The sequence below is a fragment of the Phyllobates terribilis genome, unplaced genomic scaffold (assembly GCF_046119375.1).
Source record: "Phyllobates terribilis strain yellow unplaced genomic scaffold, ASM4611937v1 Scaffold_1__5_contigs__length_1240528914, whole genome shotgun sequence".
Classification (NCBI taxonomy): domain Eukaryota; kingdom Metazoa; phylum Chordata; class Amphibia; order Anura; family Dendrobatidae; genus Phyllobates; species Phyllobates terribilis.
Window position 1 is genome coordinate 556,948,294 of NW_027362761.1, and position 21,593 is coordinate 556,969,886.

A 21,593-nucleotide genomic window follows, 5' to 3' on the forward strand; every position below is an offset into this window, starting at 1 on the left:
CCATCCACAGAAACCACAGCAATGGGGGATGATAAAGGTTCAGGTTTTAAATTGAGTTTTTCCACGAATCCCCCATCAATTACATTCAGTGTAGACCCGCAATCAACAAACACCCGAAATTCCATTAATTTTTCCTGAGCAATCGTGGAAGCAGCTAAAAATACACCCTTGGAATTTAAACAGGCAATACGGGCATGACTGACCATTTTTTTTTCTTTCTTCATACGAAGCTCACAGCCTTTAATCAAATGACCAGATTTTCCGCAATAGAAACACAAGCCTTTCGAAAAACGACGGTCTTTTTCTTGAGAGCGAGGTGCCACCGATCCAATCTCCATCGGTTCACCACTGTTAGCACACACATTATCATAACCAGAAACTGACATAGCAGAGGATTTGCTCTCATTAACCCTAGCACGCAGTCTTCTATCCACCCGTATAGCTAATTGCATAGCCTGTTGCAAATCCTCAGGTGTAGGATAAGCAATTAGCAGGTCTTTAACCCTTTCACTGAGCCCAGCAAGAAATAGACTTTTCAGAGCAGAATCGTTCCACCCTGTTTGAGTGGACCAACGACGAAAATGTGTACAATATTTTTCGACATTACCTGATCCTTGTTTTAAACGTCTCAACTCAGTTTCAGCTGATGCGACACGGTCAGGATCATCATATAATAGTCCTAAAGCAGAAAAAAAACTATCCACTGATCTGAAGCATGTATCACTAGGTTGCAAAGAAAAGGCCCACTCCTGAGGCTCTTTGCGCAAAAGTGACATTATGAACCCTACGCGCTGGGATTCATCCCCAGAGGACTTGGGTCTCAAACGAAAATACAATAAGCAAGCATTTTTAAATGAAAAAAATTCTCGATGTTCACCAAAAAATAAATCCGGCAAACATACCTTAGGCTCCAAGAAATGTGCTCCAGAACAGTTACTCACGTGCTGACGGAGCTCGGCCACTTCCAGAGAGAGTCCCTGCAGGCGATGAGCCAAATCCTGAACCGACACCATGATGGAACAGAAAAATCTTTCCTTAGAGAATTTGCTGGCTGGACTTACTGTTATGTTCTGCTACCAGAGCTAAGGAAAGAGAGGAGATCTGTCCCTACGATAGAACTCAGCTGAATCCCTACGATGTAACAGGGAACCTGATCCTGCGATCAGACCTGCTAAAGTCCTAAGCTAGTCTGTACGAAGACCTATAGATGTGGGGGAGGAATCCCTACAAGTACTAAGGACTGGGAGGAATATGGGACACCTCCTAACAGAAATAGTAGCAGACAGACGAACAAACAAAATATAAAGAACATAGAGGTCAGTAAACCAAGCAAACTAACAGAGCAAGACACAGAGCACAGGCTAGCTAGAAAGTAGATATACAATGAAGTCCAGCAAAGCCAGAAGGGCGGAGCAGGATTAAATAGGCCAACAAGGTCATGTGACCAGCAAAGGAAAAAACCTAAGAGCAAGGTTCTAACAGAATTTCCTTTTTCTATTCACTCAAAATAAGAAAAATTAACCCAAGGGCCTCAGGAGTAACCAAAGGAGTTTAAAAGATAAATTAAAATAGAATTTATGTAAAAAAAAATGAACTTGTATTCCATTAAGGTCTAATATTGTCATTATTTTGTTACAGCAAGAAAAGCAAAAAACGAAGAAAAAGCAAATGTTATTGGCAGTTTTACGATGTAGTAGAATCAACAATACTTGGTAAATCAACTTTATTCTTTTCATATTATCCTAGATATATATGGACCTTTTACTTGGATAACAGAAAACTACTGTTCAGTTTCTGGTGCAGCCCCAAAGTGAATATCTAATGCTGGTCTGGTAAAAAAAAAACTTGCATTATGTTATTTTTCTTGATTATAACTTTATTTTATACTTTTTTTTTTTTTTTTACTACAACCTTTCTAAACCTTATAAATAGCATCCTCAATAAGCTTATTTCATTTCGTAATCAACAATAATAAATACATTTTTTCATTCATGTACATTTCTGGATTTTTTTAGTGCCCTGTTAATCCTGGGAGCTGCAGATGCTTTTCTTAGCTTTTTTTGTGTTTTTTTTTTTAACTTTGTGCCTTGTGCTATTTGTTGGACTACTGTGGTTTAATAAACCAGTAAACTGTAATATATCACTAATGCACAAAAACAGTTCTACCTGGGAGAAGCAGAATACAAAACCTGCAGGTTCCGTAACAGGCACTTCAATTATACTGAATGGCTAATTCATAATAAGCGATTTTTCTTTTTGCAAGAAAAGTGGAAGAGTAATTGGCCCACGACGACCAATCCACTTTCCAGGAAACTGTTCATGTAGGAATGCTCGGACCTGACACCCATAATGTGGTGGTGCACCATCTTGTTGGAAAAACTCGGTTTCCTGGAAATAGTTTCCTGGAAAGTAGATTGGTCGTCGTGGGCCAGTTGAATGGCCACCAAGGTCTCCCGATCTGACCCCCTTAGACTTTTATCTTTGGGGTCATCTGAAAGCAATTGTCTATGCTGTGAAGATACGAGATATGCAGCATCTGAAACAATGGATACTGGAAGCCTGTGCTAGCATTTCTTCTGCAGTGTTGCTATCAGTGTGTCAAGAGTGGGAGAAGAGGGTTACATTGACAATCCAACACAATGGGCAGCACTTTGAACACATTTTATAAGTGGTCATAAACTTGTAAAAAACTCATGAAAGAATACAGTTACGTTAAAACCAAGCACACCATTGTTTTTATTATGAAATTCCCAATGAGTTTGATGTGTCACAGGACCCTCTTCCCATTGAAAAAAATAAAGTTGGATCCAAAATGGCCGACTTCAAAATGGCCACCATGGTCACCACCCATCTGGAAAAGTTTTCCCCCTCCCATATACTAATGTGCCACAAACAGGAAGTTGATATCACCAACCATTCCCATTTTATTTAGGTGTATCCATATAAATGGCCCACCCCGTATAACTGGCAGTGAGAGTCAGAGGTTCAGATGTTTAAATAGATGACAGCCCCACCCAGGACTCATAGAAAGGAGCCAGAAATAAACCCCATAGCTCCTGGACTTTGTAGCACCCAACAGAGCCAGGAATTAAACATGAACGCCACCCCACCACCACAGATTACCTGCAACAAAGGCACGGCACCTCCCAGTGACCTAAGTGGAAACAGAAAGGACAAGCACAGGCCTGTATGTGACCGGAAGTGAAAAATATTCACTACAGGGGAATGAAGATGTAGAAGATGACTTGTTTGCTAGGAGAAGTGTGGTAATAAAAAACAGGCAAAGTAACAGCCAAAAAAAAAAAAGCAAACTTTTTTTATATTTGTGTTCAGCCAGCAAATGATGTTGGCTATCGTACACCTTCCGTTGCCATTGGTAGCTAAACAAATAGTTGTTCTAGACAGAATTCAGTCCATGTATAATTGCCTATCTCTCTAAAAATCTACTATGTTCTCACATAAAGGCCTCAGCTTGATTCAATTCCAAAATACTTTTAAATCCCCAGGTTTATTCAAGCAAATACAGATGTTATGAGCGGGCCAAGACAACTCAATGGACATATGAATTTAATTATATTCAGACCAATTTCATGTTAATGTTTACAATTCATACAAAAATGTTATAGATTTTTCCTTAGACTGATTGTCTTGGGGTAAACTTTTTTACATTTACATTTAATAATTTTCCTTGGACGAAAGCCATTAGCTACAGTAATTGAAAACCTGTCATGCTTGTGTAATATCTGTCTAGCTGGCTGTCCATAATTTAGTACACACAGACTAGGTGAGAATTAGCGTCTGAGGGTTAGGTGAATGGAAACTTAGAACGAAGAGCCAGATGTTTTGCATCTTGAAAAATAACGTTTGCTTTTATATCTCAAAATACGTTTTCTCAGACCAGTTACATTTTAAATATTTTTTAAATAATCTTTTCAATTATTTTAAAACTATTTTTTTATTTTTAATGCTTAGTTTATTTCATAATATTTATCGATTTACTCATTTATTTATTTGCTTATCTTATTCAAACAATAGTGGCAAAAAGTAAAAAAAATAATAATACTGTAAATAATTCATTACAATAATTAAAAAAAATAAAGCATTTATTTTATTTGAAATCTTTTGTTTTTTAACATTTCCTGTAATAATGTTTTCAATCATTTTACTTTTATTTATTTTATTTTTTATATTTTGTTTATTTTATAATATCTATTGATGTATTCAAGCATTTGTTTCTTTATTATCGATTTATTTTTTTATAGCCTATAATGGTGGCAAAAAGAAAAGAAAAGAATAATTTGTTACATAAATAATTAATTAAAATAATTTGAAAATAAAACATATTTTTTATTTTAGTTGAAATTATTTATTTATTTATTTCATGTATTTCTTCATTTAAGTAAACCTATAGTTATAGGGAAAAAATACAAATTACTTAAAAAATTGATTTTTAATAATGAAAAAATGTTCAAAATATATATTTTATTTTAAATAGTATGTTGATTTTATAACATTTATTGATTAATTTATGTACTTATTTATGTAGGAAAAGACTACACTGGTGGTAAAAAAAAAAATTGATAAAAAAATAATAATTGTAAATAAATAAAATAAAAAATATTTTTTTTTATTTTATTGGAAATAGTTTTGTTTAAATTATATCCATGGAATAAGGAATCAATATGATTTTGATGGGGGTCTAAGATGAAGGACCACCCTCGATCAGCTGAAAACCACTATAGCAGTGGCAGGATGTATGCAAAGTGCAGGAGGGGTGCAGCAGCCCCGTACATTGTTTAGTGGCCGTTCCTAAGTACTGCACTTTTTCTCCTATTCAAGAGAAGTCAGTTCTGGACATCTCCTTTAAATTTATTATTAATAATGGAAAAAAAGAAAAATGTAATGCGATCATTTAAATAATTAATAATTAAAACATTTCTTGAATTTTTTTTATATTTTTCCATAATCTTTCAATTAAATAAAAGACTCTTGAAAGCGACATTTTTGTACAATGTTGACCACAATGATTGGCTTCATTGGTGCTTTACATCAGTTATTGAGTCCATATTTTTTCGGACCTTCTATAGCACGTAGAGTCACACATTATTAGTTTACAGTGTTTTCGGGGCTCTTGCAACACAAAACAATCTCTCATTCCTGGGAAAATGCTGGCAAGGCTTTTGGGCAGCTGGAAGTGATCAGAAGTGTAATTATTTCCTGTGCTGATGCACATCTGGAAAATCAATCTTTGCAAGCATTTGAAACAACGTTAAACATGCCTGCACAGACTGGAGAGCTGTTCTTAAATGGATCAAAGGGGAGAAAAGTTATATAAGCTGGCATGACAGATAGGAAACACTGATTAAAAAATAATATGCTCAATGGGAGTTAAAAATGAAGTTATATTGCAGAGTGTCCACTAGTGATTCTCTCTATAAAACGTGATACCTTTAATAGCATAAAAATGGACATTTCGGGGCTTTTTGCGGGAGGTCAAAGTTGAAACGAGGGTGGAGCATATAAGATCATATAAATTATAATTTAAATATTGGTTTGTATGTCATCCCCAGAAGGGGTTCATTTCCACAAATGTTGACTTTTCACATTGCCGTTGTGAACTGGACCATATCTGCTACATAAACTTCACAGTAATACTGAAAAATAACAGTAAAAATCAAATCCCAAGAGTCAAAAAAAGTGAGCAAAAAGAGTCAAAATTTCTACAAAAATTCATCAAATTTTGATTAGAACCTAATAATATATACAATACAAAACGAGTTAAAAGTATAGCAATTTACATATGTAAACATACAAAATCACTCGCTTTCCAATGGGATGAATTGATTTATGTAGAGATGATAGTAGTGTTTTTACGAAAGTATTAGAATTATATTATATTTATATTTTTAAGTATTTTTATGATTGTTTGCAACAATGTAGCCCCAAGTATTTAAAAGCTCATTTTGGATAGAATACAGGTACTATACTGTCATAACACTTTATTTTATATATCTAAGGAAACTGAGTCCCTTTAGAAGCAACTATGTCGATATTTGTCAGGGAGGAGGTTAGCCTCTGGGTCCCACCCTGCTAATCCCTTCTGGGAACCCTCATAAATAAGAAAGCTTTGAGGTTGTAACACTATTTTATAGTGCTTTTTGTATGTTGTTTGTTTTTGTTACCTGATGAAGGTTGCACTGTAAAAATAGCAGCCGAAACGCGTTGTACTGTATTTTAACATTTTTTCTTTGAGAAATTACATTTATTTTTTGGAATAGATTTTACACTGAAATTGGATGTATTTAAGAAATCCTAAGGTGACTAGCGCCACATTCGTTTGGAGTTTCTTTTTTTGACTGTAGAGAAAAGGAGAAAGAGCAATTTCATAGGGAATGCCCACTGAACTCTATACCTGCAGCTGCACAAGCAGATATGGCAGAGAAAGCAAGTGATGAAAATAAAAGAAGCAACAAAGAAATCAAGCAATAATATATTGCAACAGGAACCTGTCCCAAGGGTTCAGATCCATATCGAACATTCATCCAAAACTTTGGGGAGAATTAATCAAACAGTTTATGCCAAGAAACTGGAGTATTAAAGCTGTTGTGTAGGTGTGCTAATAGATTAATTGTATACACTTGTGTGATATGCAAACCAACGTACATTGTGATATGATGACAATATTGGCCAATGAATAGGGTGTTGGAAGTCTTTGTTTTTCATCAACAACCAATATACAACTCTGGTAAAATTGCAGAATTCTTGCAGACATCTTGTAAATAATTCCAATACTATTTGCAAAGAAAATCAATTTTAGGGAACTTTCTATTATTTTGTGGCACCATAGTGACTTAGTGGTTAGCATTACTGCCTTGTAGCACTGGTATCCTGGTTTCAAATTCAACCATAATCATGGGGTTTGTATGGTGTACCCATGTGGGTTTCCAGCTTCCAGCCAAACTCCAAGAGGATTTTCAGACTAACTGACTTATTAGTGTCTATATGACTAAGGCAGAATAATTCAGAAATGTGGACTCTTTACATTTAGGTTGTATATGAAACTGAAGCAAATAGTCTTCCAGTAGAAACAATCAAAAGACCAAAACCTAGCAACAATAAAGACAAGCATGAAGAGAATCAGAAACAAGGCACCAGTTTGAGAACTTTAAGTAGCCAAATTAGGCACCCAGGGCATCAAGAAAAGGATCACTGTGGGGACCAGGAACAAGGCAAAAATCATGAGCAGAATAGTGAAAAAATATCAGATACCAAAGACACATGTTAGGAAACTAAATGGATAATGCATTATCTTACTCATGTACATGAGTGAATAAAGAATGAACAAGGGAAGGTGTAGAAAATCATTTGTCAGGATAGATTCATGCAAACATTTTTTTATTCTTTTTTCAGCTGAGAAATTAAATTTATTTTTTGGAACAGATTTTTCACTGAAATTGGATGTATTTAAGAAATCCTAAGGTGACTATCGCCACATTCGTTTGGCATTTTTTTTTCACTCAGAATTTTCTACCTTTGTAGATCCTAATCAGGATCAGTACATAGTTCTCCAAAGTGAGCTGCACACCGTATTTGAGTATACAAGACATGGAGGAGAGGTGCCCAAAGAATTCATTCCTTGAGAATCTCAACGTGCATTTCTTACTGATTAAAGGTGAGCATAACCACAACGAAAATAATTTTTTACTGTTGGTAAAAACATATTACGCTCAGAGGAAGCGCCGCACTTGTCTTTCTTCCCTCTCTCCCTATTAGGGTTCTTCTAAAGGTTTCTTCTCTACAGACTTTGATCTGTCCTTCCTTTCCCTAGCTTTCGCTCACCAAATTGATTGAAAGATTTTGAATTTTGTGGAAAAAAAATGCAGTGCCTTGCTCGGTAGGTGAATGTGTTATAATCTGCATTGGCTACATATAGTGTGTCTCAGTAAGGAAGAAGTTGAAAGATTTTTAGGAACTCCTCAAAAGAATAAAAAAGCACCATATAAAGCAGATTCCTAACAGAAGTGGTGCCATCCTTAAAGTGTAGTAAGTTTTCTTAGCACTTACAAGAAGTAATCAGCCTAAAGTAATTAGGGCAAAGTTTGGGTCTTCTGTGATATAAGAAAGCCTGTGGTTACAGCTCACCCCATCCAATATTATGTATGTTGTTAAATCTGGTTCCTGGGCAATCCACTCCACTGTGTATGGATAAGGCTTTTGAAGTATCAAGCAGCTTTGTTCAAAGTGATAAGAAAGGTTTTTCAATTCAGCAAAGTAAACTAAAAGCAAACTTTTTTATTGTGACTTCATTAAAACAGTAGCATTTGCACAGAAAAATACTAATATGTTTCGAGTCTGGCTGATTCTTAATCATAGGTAACCTACAATTAAGAATCAGCCAGACTCGAAACGTGTCAGTATTTTTTCTATTCCCATGCTACTATTTTAATGAAGGCACAATAAAGAATGTTTGCTTTTAATTCAATTTATTTTATTGAAAAACCTTTGTGATCACTTTGGGTTTTTTGTGTTCTTTACTTGCTGAGCAGGTGCCCAATTTAGCCGATGGATTGCAACGCAGAATGTTCGAGGACTTCTGCCATCAACAAGAATCAAAGTAATTGTCCGGACGTGCAACAGAAGACATCCCATTCCAGTCATGGACATCATCGATTCCAGTCCTAGTGCATCCAACCGTAATGGCCAGTACTTTATCCTGGAAGGTTAGATCAGGTGAAAATGCCATCACTAACATTTGAAAGATTTTTTTGATAAGTCAGTCTCTTTAAGCATGAAATGGAGTAACATTTGCATCCATCTGGTGCATTTAGCTTGTACAGGAGTTTCATACAAAATACTGTTTTTTTGTTCTTTTTAATAACCCAAAAAAATATTTTTAGAGAAGCATAAAAGTGTACTGTATCATATGCCATCATGGAGTATAAATCTATGTTAAGAATAAATCTTGTCAAACTAAGGCAATATGTTAGGAAATAAAGTTAAAAAAAAATCATGATTTTGGATGGAATCCTAGGAAAACAGATTTGTGAGTTCTTGGATTTGCTTTGGAAGAAGAAGGAGGTTGGGAGAGTCTTGTGTAAATACTTTGCTTTGGTGGACAACATGCACTTTAGTGAATAGGCTTTGTGATTTTGATGAATACTTTCTGTAGGTGTGATCTGTAATACAACGTGGTAATTGGTGAGACTTGGCAGCTTATACTTGATCCAAGTAGTAATAAAAGTATTATGCCCACTTTGGTGAAAGTCAACATTGTTCAGAATTTGGAGGAAGTCTTCTTTATGACTTACACTTATCATAGGTATATCAGACAAATGCAAATATAAAATAAAACTTTTCTCTGGCATTTTGCCTGCCCACAATGAAAATGCATGAATATTTAACTTGTCAGATTTCCCAAAATATTGTTTATGGTCGGGATCGACCATTGATCTCTGAGTGCTTATCTAAGGCTATTATGCCAATGGTTATTATTTTTGGTAAACTCTGAACATTCCTGGCCAGTGGCATATGCCACGCTAATTAGAGATCGGCGAATATATTTGAATGGAATTGAATTATGCTTGAACTTTCCAGTCCTCTAATATTATTGCACGCAGGTGTAGATTTTAGGTTTAGCTGAGTGTTTTCAGCGTACTCCAGATTGCTTTGGCTGGGAAGTTGAATATGACTTCGTAAATCTTTATATAGGACTGTCTCTGTGCTCAATTAGGTCAACACAGTCTCTACTGTCTTAGTAAAAAGGAATCCATCAGCAAGTTTTGCTATGTCTTCTGAGACCAGCATAATGTAGGGGCTGAGACCCTGATTCCATCGATGTGTCACTTGTTGGTCCGCATCAATATTTTTTCTGCTGTAGATCTGGCAGTGCTCAGAATGCTGAGCCTTGTATAACCCTGCCCATCCCACAGATTGGCAACTTTCTGCATATATTACACATTGGCAGAAAACTGCCAATCAGTTATTAGGGTGGGGTTACACAGAACAGTTGACTAGGAGGCACTAGTCCTGCAGTGCTAATCTCCTGATGATAAAACGCTGAATTTATTAAAACAGTAAGTGACACATCTCAGCTTCTACATCATGCTGCTCTCACATTACATAACAAAATCATGCTGATAGATGTCCCTTTAAGCATACCATTAGTACACCAGGTGCCTATTTCTTATTTGACGCCTCCATTGACATAAACAGTAGTTTCTTTATTGCTCTTTCCACATTGGCCCTCCTTGGAGTCTCTAACTTCTGGCTCCACTTTAGAGACTCATTTTGTCTTGGTATGAACTAGTAAATGCCGGCTACATTGCTCTGGCTTACATGGTGCACAAACCAGATAACCACCACTGTCCTCTCATCAGTCCTGACTAGTGTTGAGCGATTTTTTGGCGCGAACAAGCCGGAACCCCGAACACGAGCCCGAGTTTGAAATGCCGAACAAATTCGCTCAACACTTGTCCTGACGTAACTGTTGATCTTTTTCTGCCCAAGATCTCCACTGCCATTCGAAATCCAGTCCCTCTGAAGATGTAATAGCTAATGAATCAACCAACCCAGAATTTGAGACTAAATTGGAGGTTTTATCTGTAACTATTGAGAATTAATCTGCTTGAATTGAATAGAAGTTTTCAATAAATTTCATTATTTATTTTTTACTCATCCTGAGTTACACTCTGCTTTATAGAGTTTCAATCTCAATACTGCTGGTTGTTATAGGAGACAGCAGTTTTGTTTAAGAATATTTTCATAACAGCTAAGATTAGGGCAAGAGTTGCCAGTTTGTTTTTTATATTTTTTCTGGACAACTTATCCAAACAGCAAGGACAGCCAACATTTTTTTACAGACACATTGGAATATTATAATACATAATTAGGAATTGAAAGAAGACATTTCACCAAGTTTTTTCATGTTGAACTTGACACAAGATGTAAGAGTGACTGCAGAGCAGAATAAAACTTTTTTTTCTTGCCTTTCCGTTGCAAATAGCAAAATATTTGGCACTGTGGTAGATCGCTCACTCGGCTGCACACGGAGGTAGACACAGGTACGCCGTCTCTTTAAATCTTTGGTTGATTTATTTTAACGCTCCATAAACCAACCTTTAGTCCATAAAAATAAACACAGCCCGCTGGGCAAAACAGGAAAACAAAGCAAAAATGGTAACACATAGAACACAGTCCTTGGAGTAGCAGGGATTCACCTGCTGAGAGTTCAGCAATTCCATATGGTTCAAACACAAGCTCCCTTCTGGAGCTTACTTATCCAGACATTGAACTCTGAATGCCTCAGCTGACCAAGTATTTAAACCTCCCCCAGACCACACCATGGGGAGTAGATATGGAGAACAACCTCCCACCTGCTCTATGGTTGTTCTCATAAAAACACGCCCTTTGGAAATGGAGACTTAACCCCTCCTTGCACATAACATGCTGGAGGAAACTTAACTGTTTCAATTTACTGATGCCCATAGCCTCAGAGAAACATATGTCCCCTCCACCACTTTACCAGTGACTTTGTCACAGCACCTAATGAGTTAATTTTTGTTAAGTCAAAAAGGGTGTTATCAGACAGTTTTCACTGGGGGTGTGTTATTCTTCCTCCTGTAAGATGCTGACCAATCATAAGTAGGCAGCAACACTCAAAGGAAAGAACACACCCCCACCATTGCTTAGAGCAAGCTTCTCAGTGTGAGATGTAATGATTCAGAACGGAATCCTGTTTTAACCTCCTGCATGATTAGAAAGCACAGGTGACTAACAACTTTCAGATAAACCTCGAATTGATACGCAGGACCTTGTCTGGTGACCAAGTCAGTAATCTGTGGCCACCAGACAGGAGTCCTCTGAACTGACTTTTAGTTGATGACATCCCCTGCTCCTTTTTGTTAACTGGCCTTGGGCAACGTGATCGTGATGTGCAACGTGATCATGATGTGAATTGTTATCATGATACTAAACTGCTGATACTTTTATTCTACCTTATTGGTTATAATTAACAGTGGCTGCACACATCGATATAAGTTTTTGACATATATTATGCATTGATACTGAATTTACTTTATATCATTGACTTTATATCATTGACTAGATAACATATTGTCATTTATAAGGTTCTGCATGTGGAGTTTGTGTTTTTGTGCAACACGTATGCTGTATGATAAGGAGGCTTAGATCCATCTAGCCCACCTTTCTCTTCCTTTCAAAAACTTTTCTTTTGTATGCAACTAACACGTAATTATTGATCATGTAATAATAAAAATATGCATTTTTATATTATTTAGTTCATAATTTTTTTTAAGTGGCAACTTAAAAAACTTGTCTATGAGAATACAGTATATTGGTTAACCTTTCAGATAAGGTCTTTGTTGGGGGAATGGGCAGCACAGCTTAGTTTAGATGTGTCACATTACAAATCTTTCTATCAGCTCTCCTCCTCTCATAGCACAGTCACCTATGCTGTACTGCCTGTCCTCCCACTTTACCTGTCCACAGATGTGGCAATATTTAGAGAGATGTATGTGTTCTCAGTGAAAACTATGTTATTGGGTTCACGTTGTGCGGTACATATTCTAAGCTCAGTTCCAGGTGGACACATGGAACTTGGGCCTTGATGCAGCAGCAGAAAGACATGTATTGAATGAGGACTAGAAACACTGGAGGCCGCAGACACAACATAGTAAAGCAGGTATGGAGAAAAAACTTGAAGCAGTGGAGGCCACATCCAAATAGGACACAAAAAAACAGGTATGGAGTAGGTAGGGGTTCACAGTAAAACAAACAGAACCTAGACTCTTAACACCAAGAAACAGGTGTGTGTCTTGGTGGGCCTTATATAGACCTAAGCAGATGATCACAGGGGAGCATGATGGGCCACTTGCAAAACCCAGTATAGAGCACAGCAGTCAGCAATGACCACAGGAGAAGGTGATGAAGCCCTGCCGAGGCAGATATGTAACAGTAGCCTCCTTTTTAGAGCAGCTCCCAGATGAGTTGGTAATATTTGAACAAAATGCTTTGCACAAAATTTCTTAAGCAGAATTGGAGCATCTATGTACTTTTTATGCACTCAGCATCTCTGCTCAGGACCACAAGTCATTTTACAGTCCAAAACTTGATTGATTGACACCGCAAGAAAGGACTTGGAAACCATCTGCAGTGACTTTGAAAACTTAGGCAAGAAAGTGAAAGAATTGGGAGTGCAGGTGGTCTTCTCATCCATCCTCCCAATGGATGGCCATGGAACAATGAGGTGGAATAAGATTCTACAGGTGAACAACTGGCTACTTTGATGGTGCCGTCAACAAGGATTTGGATTTCTGGATCACGGAATGAATTACCTATATGATGGACTACTTGCTAGAGATGGGGTGCACCTTACGAAGACTGGAAAACATGTATTTCGAAGTCGCTTTGCTACACTCATCAGGAGAGCTTTAAACTAGAACAATGTGGGAAGGGAAGCAAAAGGCCAGAAAAAGATATACAGCTGACAAATACTATTGAGAGCTCTGCTACTGGAAGTGGAAAGGAAGAACAAAGACAAAACAATTTAAATAATAAAAATATGGGAGGAAGAGAAACCAATCACAAACTAAAATGTTTTAATACAAATGCACAAAGCATGGGGAACAAACAAGGAGAATTGGAACTACTAATGCAGGAAAAGGAATATGAAGATATGGATGAACTCTTTATGTATCAAATGACCAAGTTCTCCAAAAAATATGACGTAGTGGTCATGGGAGATTTCAACTATCCAGACATTTGTTGGGAATCTCTCTCAAGTAAAGCTAACAGGTCAAGCATGGGGAACAAACAAGGAGAATTGGAACTACTAACGCAGGAAAAGGAATATGATGTCATTGGAATCACTGAAACTTGGTGGGATGATACACATGATTGGAATACAAGGCTAAAAGGATACAACTTATTTGCAAGAAACAGACTTGATAAACGAGGAGGAGGTGTCGTATTGCATGTTAGAAAAGAGTATATCTGCACAGAGATTGAAGCTTCAGAGACTGAGAGTTCTGTGGAAACTGTTTGGGTAAGAATACAAGGAGAGAACAACGGAAAGGACACCATTGTAGGCATTTACTACAGGCCACCTGGGCAAGCTGAAGATATGGATGAACTCTTTATGTATCAAATGACCAAGTTCTCCAAAAAATATGACGTAGTGGTCAAGGGAGATTTCAACTATCCAGACATTTGTTGGGAATCTCTCTCAAGTAAAGCTAACAGGTCAAGCAAATTCTTATCCTCTCTTGCTGACTTTATCTTCCAAAAGGTAGAAGAGAGAACAATGGGATCTGCTACTTTGGATCTAATCCTTATAAACAGGGAGGAAATGGTTGAAGAGGTAAAAGTGTCTGGAACCCTAGGAGGCAGCGATCATGCTATTATAGAATTTTGGATAACTAGAGGAAGAAGACATGTGAAGACTCAAACTTCAAGGTTAGATTTCAGAAAGGCAGATTTTAAGCAACTCAGAAAGAGAATAGGAGGGATCCAATGGCTGGATGTCCTTAAGGACAAAAATGTCCAGGAAGGATTGGAAATTTTTAAAAATGAGATTCTCAAAGCACAATCGTTAACAATCCCGAAAAGTAGGAAGAATGGGAAGCATTTAAGGAAACCAGGATGGATGAACACAGAAATTAAACACATGCTAAAAAGAAAGAAAGAAATGTTTATCAAATGGAAAGAGGGAGGCATATCTAAAGAAGAGTATAATGCAGTCTGCAGATCCTGTAGGGCACGTATCAGGTTAGCTAAAGCTGACAATGAATTAAGGCTTGCAAGAGATGTCAAAAGCAATAAAAAAGGATTTTGGGAATATGTCAAAAGTAAAAGAAAAGTCAAAGATGCTATGGGATTTTTACAGGATGAAAATGGTGAAATGGTAAGAAAGGATGTTGAGAAGGCCGAACTTTTTAATTCCTATTTTGCATCTGTTTTCTCTCAGAAAGAAAATGTAACATCAACTGATCTTCACTGTACTATTAAAGGAATAGAAGAATCCAAGTTATCTGTAAACAGAGAGATTGTGAGGGAATATTTAGCTAACATAAATGAGTTCAAGTCTCCAGGTCCAGATGAATTACACCCCAGAGTACTGAAGGAGATCGTAGAAGAAATTTTAGAACCACTCTCCATAATCTTTGAAAATTCTTGGAGAGCAGGAGAAGTCCCAGAAGACTGGAGAAGAGCAAATGTTGTTCCTATCTTCAAAAAGGGGAAGAAGGTGGACCCAGGGAACTATAGGCCGGTAAGTCTGACTTCTATACCAGGAAAGATCTTTGAACAAATTATTAAACAACATGTATGTAAGTACCTGGATAAGAATGAAGTGATTAACCAGAGTCAGCATGGGTTTGTAACTAACAAGTTATGTCAGACTAACTTAATTTTCTTCTATGACAGAATCACTGACTGGGTGGATCAGGGAAATGCTGTAGATATAGTATATCTTGACTTCAGAAAAGCATTTAACAAAGTATCTCACACCATCCTTATTGAAAAAATTACCAAGTATGGAATGGACAAGGCAACTGTTAGGTGGATTCATAACTGACTTAGTGATCGGACTCAAAGAGTGGTCGTAAATGGCTTCACATCCAGTTGAATGAATGTCTCAAGTGGGGTACCACAGGGCTCGGTCCTGGGACCTGTATTGTTCAACATCTTTATCAATGATTTAGATGAACCAATTGAGGGTAAACTGATTAAATTTGCTGATGACGCAAAGCTAGGAGGGATAGCTAATACTAGAGAAGAGAGAGAGAGATTTCAAAAAGACCTAAATAAACTGGAGCAGTGGGCAGTAACTAACAGAATGGTTTTTAACAGGGAAAAATGCAAAGTACTACATCTGGGCAATAAAAATGAAAAAAACATATACAAAATGGGAGGAATAGAGCTAAGCAACAGTACATGTGAAAAAGACTTAGGTATACTAATAGATCATAGACTGAACATGAGTCAACAGTGTGATGCAGCAGCAAAAAAGGCAAATACAATTCTGGGATGTATTAACAGAAGCATACAGTCTAGATCACGTGAAGTCATTATCGGACTTTACTCCTCTTTGGTCAGACCTCATCTGGAATACTGCGTCCAGTTTTGGGCACCACATTTTAAAAAAGACATTGACAAACTGGAGCAAGTTCAGAGAAGAGTGACCAGAATGCAAACCATGTCCTATGAGGAACGGTTACAGGATTTGGGAATGTTTAGCTTACAAAAAAGAAGACTCAGAGGAGACATAATAGCTGTCTACAAATAACTCAAGGGCTGTGACATTGTAGAAGGATCATCTTTATTCTCATTTGCACAAGGAAAGACTAGAAGCAATGGGATGAAACTGAATGGGAGGAGACACAGATTAGATATTAGAAAAAACTTTTTGACAGTTAGGGTGATCAATGAGTGGAACAGGCTGCCACGAGAGGTGGTGAGTACCCCTTCAATGGACATCTTCAAACAGAGGCTGGACAGATATCTGTCTGAGATGATTTAGTGAATCCTGCTTTGAGCAGGGGGTTGGACCAGATGACCCAGGAGGTCCCCTCCACCTCTGCATTTCTATGATTCTATGATTCTATGATTTCATACTATGTGATTGGTTCAGAAGCAAGAGCTGGAACTTTTTGACTGTAAAAGAGGAACTGCTGAAGGCCAGACGATGACCTGCAGATGGCGAATTGGAAAACAAAGAAACAGAAGCAAGGACACGCTCATTCTCAGTCACATCTTCCCTGCGGTTCACTTTGGCCCAATGCTTGGAGAAGACATCTGCAGAGGAGGCAGGAATATTAGAGTCAGCAGATGAAGAACAGAGTTTCTGAGAAGGTAGTTGAGGTAAACTTTTGAAGTAGACCGGAGCGTGTAGCCATAGCCTTGGTAGTCTCAAAATCAACAGTGCATTGGAAAGTGGCAAACCTAAAAAAAGAAATGTCCTTAAAGTGTAGCGCACCAATCCAAAGAGTTATATTCACTCTTCGGAATTGGATATGACCACCATCAATTGTTGAGCTATTCATGGTTAGCTTCAGGTCCGTCTACAAATAAACAAAAGGAATTTTTCAACCTTTTGGCAAGAAAGAAGTCCATTATATTTTCTGCTGCTTCGGAATCAATAAGAACTTGTTCAGTGAACAAAGAGAAACTGTGGAGAATGGACATAGGGTAATTTTTTTTTATTGGAGGAAAGCGTTAATACCAGGACGCATTATAATGAGGGCAATCTGGGCTACCGCCCAGGATCTGAGGCTCCTGGGCAGATTGCCCTCATTATAATGTTTCCTGCAGGGCAGAGGCAGGAGGACCGCACTGTACCTACATGCTGCTAGACGCCGGCCGGTGACATCACAGGGAGGGAGACACGCCCCCTGCACTGCATGCTGTGTGCTGCATCTCCAGGACTGACATCACACAGCGGTACCTGGAACTGCATCAACCTGCCGGAGAGGAGCTCGTGCAGCAGACCTCAGTGGATGGCGGTAAATATGAGGTCCGGGGAGGATGTCTGGAGTGTGGAGGGGGCTGCAGGACGCTGCTCCCCTCCTGATGAGTGCACACAGGATTCCATACTGTCAGGTCTGCTGCCGCTCTGCTCGGGCTCTGTATAAGTTATTGCAGGACTCTGACCTTTGCTGCAGATCAGGTCGCGCTGTCAGTGCCAGGTCATTGGCTCCATCATCACCAGATCTGCAGGAAAATTCAAAGTCCTGCAATAAATCACACTGAGCCCCAGCAGAGACCACAGACATCAGCAAACAGGATCCTACACTTACTGATCAACCCTGACCCTACAGGACATCACATACTATACTGCTCCATATATGATATGTGAGCTTCTGTAGGCAGGTCCAGGTGTGATCAGTACAGTGTATATCCCTGTGCAAAATGTGTCATATCCATTATACAGATTACTGTATGGTATACTGTGGTTCAGACATCAGATGGGATATAACAATGTGTATAGTATGTAACATCTAATGTCTGTATCACAGTATATCGTACTAGCTATTGAACCCGTTCTACACCCAGTTGGCGAGCTTTTTTCTTAGCACATGCGCTGACTCCGGCACCATTTCATTGAAGTATTGTGCTACAAAATTAAAGAAATACTTTCATCAGAAATAATGCTATTAACCTGCATATATAACAGTTAATCTGCAGGTTAACAACGTTATTATGCTGCCCAGCAGCTGAATGCAGCGGGGAGAAAATGAACTTTGTTCTCCTCGCCAGCATTCTGTTTCAGATATGGGGGTGGGGGCGTGACTATTCGGTCACCACTCTGAGTATACAGAGCGTCCGCTGTTACCGAGCCCCTGGCACTGACTGACACTGGCTCTACATGGAGGCCAACTGTCAGTCAGGGCCGGGGTTTCATGGCCGCTCTGTATTCTCAAAGCAATTACTGAACCGTCGCCGGACCAGACCCCATGACTGAAACCGAATGCTCCCCCATCCTGGTATATTTTCCTCCATCAGGGTCCCCCATCCTGGTATATGGTCCCCTTATCCGGGTCCCCCATCCTGGTACATGCTTCTCCATCCTGGTATATGCCCCCCCATCCAGGTCTCCCATCCTGGTATATGCTCCCCCATCCTGGTATATGCTCCCCCATCCTGATCTCCCATCCTGGTATATGCTTCCCCATCCAGGTCCCCCATCCTAGAATATGCTCCCCCATCCCGGTCTCCCATCCCGGTACATGCTTCTCTATCCTGGTATATGCTCCCCCATCCAGGTCTCCCATCCTGGTATATGCCCCCCACCCGGGTATATGCTCCCCCATGCTGGTATATGCTCCCCCATCCTGGTCTCCCAACCTGGTATATGCTCCTCCATCCGGGTATATGCTCCACCATCCAGATCTCCCATCCTGGTATATGCTCCCCCATCCTGGTCCCCCATCCTAGTATATGCTCCCCCATCCTGGTATATGCTCCCCCATCCAGGTCTCCCATCCTGGCATATGCTCCCCCATCCTGCCTGTTCTGCTGTTCTTCCATCCATTAAAAAAAAACACTCTGACTCATCACCATTTCCCCTCTCCCTTGCAGTGCATCATCGATCTCGGGCGGGGCTGAAGGAGTGTGGCGCCAGAGTTCGTGCCTGCACATAGTGCGATCTCCGGCATCATTTTGTTGAAGACAAATTTGCACACAGTGTCTTCAACAAAATGGAGATCAAGTTATGTGTCCTAATGGCACCGGAGATAGCGGTATGCAGTCAGCTCTTCTCCGACATCACAATCTTTTATCCTCATCCTCCTCCCTCTCACCTGTAACGTGTGATGTGTTCCTCTGTCTCTGGCCAGACTGCACAGGCACATTGCGTGCACAGTCTATAGAGGCTTCGAACAGACAGACACATCTCCGATTATATTATACAGTAGATACCAGTCATGAATTCTCATATAGACTGTATATGGCCGTACCTAGGGGAAGAGGAGGGGCATGTGACTAGGTACAGCCGTCAGGGGGGTGCCTTCGGACCACCTCATGTGGTGGTCAGAGGTGTCTCCCAGGTAGCTGCATTTTGCCGCCCCCAGAGTGGGATTCGACCATTCTCTGAGCTGGCTGGTAACTGACTGTCGATCAGAGAAGGGAGCTATGTATGGGCTCATATTGTATATAAGGAGCTATTTGGGGGCTCATACTGTATATAGGAGGCTATGTGGAGCTTATACTGTGCATAGAGAGTTATGTGGGGACTCATACTGTATATAGGAGGATGTGAGAATACTTAATTCTGCTCAATATTAAGTCATACAATTAATATATTTTTTTTTATTATTTTGTTAATATTAATATTGAGCAGAATTAATTTCAGCCAATTGGTTCAACCTCCACAACAGTCACAGGCTATCATGTGGCCCCTCAGGAACATTAATCTCTCACCCCTGCTCTGCTATATATAGTGCTATATTATGTATAGGGTTGTACATAATGGAAAAATAATTTCGTCATTTTCCGTCTATAGATATGATCAGACCATCTGTGTGTTACTCACATGACTTATCACATGATCTATCAAAGAGGATCATGTGACATGTCACGTGATACATCTGGTACCTGGGGGGGGGCCCACACCTTCTAAACTGCCCGGGGCCCTGGCTACTCTTAATCCACCCCTGCCAGGGTGATACCTCCATCTTCCCCTATGGTCTGAAGTTCTCCCTGTTTGGTCTTCAGTTTGTAACAATTTGTGAGATAATGATTCCGTTCACCTCAATACAAATAGAGTCCATCAGTAAGGCAATGAAATCTTTCAGCTGGAGATAATTTTACTAACTGATCTTCATGGGTTCCGGTTCTGTCATTCTGGGAGGAGATTTTGGTGACGTTTCAGAATGTGACATCAAGCATTTTTTCCTTAGGCCATTCTTTAAGACGCAAGTCAACTCGGATGACAAGAGAAATCAAGTCCTCAAGGGTGGAAGGCAAATCTAACCCTGCACTTTCATCTTCGATCCAACTAGATAAACCTGCATAAAAAACAGCCAGGAGAGCGTCATTGATTCAGGTCAATTCAGCAAACATGGTATGGAACTGGAGGGCATAAAGTTCTACAGCGTTAGTCCTCTATCTGAGTCGCAGTATGGAATCAGCAGTTGAGTGAACACAACCCAGTTTGTCAAACGCTTTTACGGAACGCAGACAGGAAAGAGGGTAGAGAATGCATCATAAGGTCTTCCCGTTCTTTCCAATGCCAAGGCATCTTCAGACAATAAAGGAAAAGCATATGCCATTTTGTATCTGTCAGAAAATAATTGCCGGGGACATAAATAAAAATGTACAGTGCATTGGCTTATAAAGCCCAAGGAGGCCTTAATGTCTCCATCAAAATGTGCAGGATTGGGCAAATGTGGTGATGTTTCCCAAGCTAAATGTTGCAGATGCACACTAGGCTGTGGCAGGTGTTGAGGGACTGGTGGTGGCGCTACAGGTGTCTGAGTGCGTTCATACGGGCTGTGAGGCACTGCATAGCCTGGACAAGCTCCTATTGACTCATGGCAAGTTGCAAAACTGGTGCTGATAAATCCTCCATATCCAATGTCAACTATGTTGTAGCCACTGTACATTTGGGACCCATGGGCTGGCCTTGTGAGATGCATCCTCTAAGCCAGGGGTGGGAAACCTCAGGCCAGTGGGCCATTTATGGGCAGATTTCTGAGGTACTGCAGTCCTTGGGCTTGGGCCTGCAGCTCTGTTTAGACAGCTGCCAGGCCTTTAACTTCTTCTTGATCTGCGAGCACGTGCACGCAATTTTCACTACTGAATGCTGCGGCACTTGTAATGAAAGATTACGTCCCAACATACTTTGTGGGCAGCGTTAGCACAGGATGCGCTACTATCCCACAGAAGAAGGTGGCAGTGGCAGCCATACCATTTCCTGTAATGTCTATACCATAGCCCCATTTCTCCTGTCATGTCTATACCACAGCTCCATGTCCTCTGTGACGTATATACTGCAGCCCCATGTCTCCTGTGATGTATTTACTGCCTCCCCATGTTAACTGTGATGTATATACGCCAGCCCCTGTGTCTCCTATGTG

General features: G+C 39.5%; 1 protein-coding gene and 1 long non-coding RNA gene across 3 annotated transcripts in view; one reads left to right on the top strand and one right to left on the bottom strand.

Annotated features, from left to right (window-relative positions):
- Positions 1-21,593, top strand: part of SLC14A1 (solute carrier family 14 member 1 (Kidd blood group)) — a 705,795-nt gene that overhangs the window by 186,255 nt on the left and 497,947 nt on the right. Inside the window, exon 1 of one of the 2 annotated variants that reach the window (XM_073680463.1) lies at positions 14,975-15,286. The exons of the other annotated variant lie outside the window; for it this stretch is intronic. The gene's annotated coding sequence lies outside the window, so the exon portion shown is untranslated. Of the gene's footprint in view, positions 1-14,974; positions 15,287-21,593 lie in introns of those variants that run through there. 2 annotated transcript variants of the gene reach the window in all.
- The window catches only part of LOC141270139 (uncharacterized), a 174,501-nt gene that overhangs the window by 88,924 nt on the left and 63,984 nt on the right, over positions 1-21,593 (bottom strand). The gene's annotated exons all lie outside the window — the stretch shown is intronic.